The 2,710-nt window shown below is 30.5% G+C and overlaps 2 long non-coding RNA genes across 2 annotated transcripts in view; both read left to right on the top strand.

The window, feature by feature from the left end:
• The window catches only part of LOC141450656 (uncharacterized), a 2,247-nt gene extending 1,303 nt beyond the window's left edge, over positions 1-944 (top strand). Inside the window, exon 2 of the long non-coding RNA XR_012456222.1 lies at positions 1-944. This exon is cut by the window's left edge and continues 1,095 nt beyond it. This is a non-coding gene — a long non-coding RNA (uncharacterized lncRNA).
• A 1,243-nt stretch (positions 945-2,187) lies between these two features.
• Positions 2,188-2,710, top strand: LOC141450636 (uncharacterized). The gene is made up of 2 exons (XR_012456203.1): positions 2,188-2,387; positions 2,477-2,710. It is a non-coding gene; the product is annotated as an uncharacterized lncRNA (long non-coding RNA).

Genomic DNA, 2,710 nt, shown 5'->3' on the forward strand with positions numbered 1-2,710 from the left:
TTTCAATGCTCTGGTCTCTGGAGAACTTTAATGCCAACCAGAAAGAACTTTAACGAAATAGAATTAAGAAAATCTTATTGACTTATTTAGATAGAAATAAGTAAATATGGCTTGAAAAGTTTGGAAATAAATGTTTTTAGTTGAACATTTTATTGGCTGATAATGGATATTTATGTAATGAATGTAGCGAATGATTTCCAACTCTTTAAATGAGACGTAAACGGATAGATTGTTGCAAATGTTAGAAACTGAAACACTGCTGTCGAACAGTCACAAGCAGACTTCTTAAATTAAACTCATAAATAACTTACTAAAACATTTTCTAATAAACGTTTTAATTAAATTCCAAAAATCGTTGAACAAGAAGTGGGTGTCTTTGATGGTTTCCTGTACTCCGATGTTGTCACTTTATTGAAAAGACTTCATGAAAAATGAAATTTATTTATGTCCACAGGGAAAGCTTTATTTAAAAAAAAAAGAGGTTCTGGTACATTGTTTCGTTCCAAATTTTTGCGTTTTCATTTTTTTAGTTGTAATATTTTCTTTTGAAGTAATAATCATTTTCTTTTTTCACAGGTTATAGGCTCGAGAAAGAAGAGATACATCAATGTGAAACCTGTATGAAAAGCTATCGACATCGGAGCAGTTTGTATAAACATAAACGATTCCAGTGCGGCAAGCATGCACAATTTAAATGCGCTCAGTGCCCACATACGGCATCTTTAAGGGAAAACCTAAAAAAGCATATAATACTTAAACATCACATGAACAGGTCGTTTATTTTCCGTTCTCAACGATAAATACGTAGATAGTTTGGATTGTTAATGTTACTATTAAAACCTGTATTTTAGCCAATTGTATTTAAATATAGTGTACTTATTTCTTGTTCTCAAGTAATATATTAAGTGTATGATAACAATAAAAATAAATGGATTATTATTCGATTCACGTCATCTTTTTCTAAATCATCCATGAATTTCACATAAGGTTAACATTCAATTGTTTTGGATACTCTCCTACTATTAAATGATTGGTGAGTTTTTGTTAGTTATATCTTGATAATACATAAATATCAAAAATTTATGGTGCCATTAACATTTCAATTTTTTCAGCTGGAAAGTCTGAAGCTGTGATATCAGTTTAGGAGAAAAGAGAGACTAGTTGTAGATTCGATGTGAAATAGTACGGAGGTAGGTCTAAAATATTGGATTCGACAGAGGATCAAAGATTTACTGAGATAGAGAAATGAATACAAGCGACATGGTAGCATTTACTACCGAAATCCTGAAGTACCAGGAAAGGAGGTTAAAATTTTGTAGGGGAAAACTGAAAGGGAAATTGTTATTAGTCTACCTCAATTGGAAAATTACCCGTCCGTAAACTAGTATGGACTCCAGACTCGTTTTGATTAGCATTCTTTTTTTTGAATAATTGTTAGTTTTTAAGAGCACCTGTACTAATCGCAAACTGGCTAATTTGAAAGTAAATTCTTGAGAGATTTGTAAAGACTTTTCGGTTATTCGCTATCTTAATTTTTGTAGAATTACTTATTACTTCTTGAAAATTAAAGCTGATAAAGAACTCTTCTCTCTTTTTAAGAATTGATTGTGCTAAAGATTCTCTTTTAAGATCTGTTTGAATACTGTGACAGTCTTTGGCACAGAACTGAGCTAGCTTTTTATCTTCGCTTCTTGGTGGTGCTGTTGGTGCCAAATCTGACAAATCCTTATTATTAATACCAAAGAAACATATGTTTATAGAAGCTTCTGTGCACAATAATACATTGGAATAATTGATCATAAACTGATTTCAATTGGTTTCCATTTGAATCTCTTATCTCATAGCAAGATCACACATGGTCGAAACGGTTGACTGATTCTCATCGTTATCAGAGGCATTCTTCATGGTCAAGAAGATGGAAAAAAAAGGCGACATTTCCTTCCTAAAGTCTTCAGATTATTTTATTACGCAATAGATGATATTATGGAAATTCAACGATAAATTTGGAACATAAAGTTGGTAGCTTTTAAATTCAGTTAAAACTAATTAAGGTGGTTCTCGATAAAAGGGACCGCATTAATGGAACTGTTTAGCTTATTGGTGAACAATTTATTTTTTTTAACTACATTTATTTGAGAATATTCTATTTCAAATATTTCTGTACTAATTAATCTTTTTCTTTTTCAGTTGGTTACACGGGGAAGAAATATCTATGTTATATGTGCCATCGAATATATAAGAATAAATGCCATTTTTCATACCATTTAGAATATGAATGTGGCAAAACGCATCAATATCGCTGCCCTTATTGTCCCTACAAAGCTAAACAGAAGGATAGTTTGAAATCACATTGGGTGTTATACCATTAGAAACTTTCACATATCATGGTATGTTGTATTGGCTTTTTTATAGATTTATGTTAAAACTAGTATTTGCAAATATATATATTATTGTTTTCTGTTTATATTCCTGTAAGGATGGATAAGGTGGTGATCAGGACCATGATATCTACAATCCATTCTGTACTCTTGATTACATTTCAGATTCTTTTTTTTTTTTTCTTAATTGGCGTTCCTTCTCGTTTTTAATTCTTTGCTTTGCCTTGTATTCTGCGATATTAATTCATTAATAAAACATATCTATGTAATAACCTTTGTAAATTGTGAATAAAAGTTCAAACTAATACAAATAAAAGAATTTATAATGTTAA

The sequence above is a fragment of the Rhodnius prolixus genome, unplaced genomic scaffold, assembly GCF_049639745.1.
Source record: "Rhodnius prolixus isolate KJV_2025 unplaced genomic scaffold, Rpr scaffold_1, whole genome shotgun sequence".
Lineage (NCBI taxonomy): Eukaryota > Metazoa > Arthropoda > Insecta > Hemiptera > Reduviidae > Rhodnius > Rhodnius prolixus.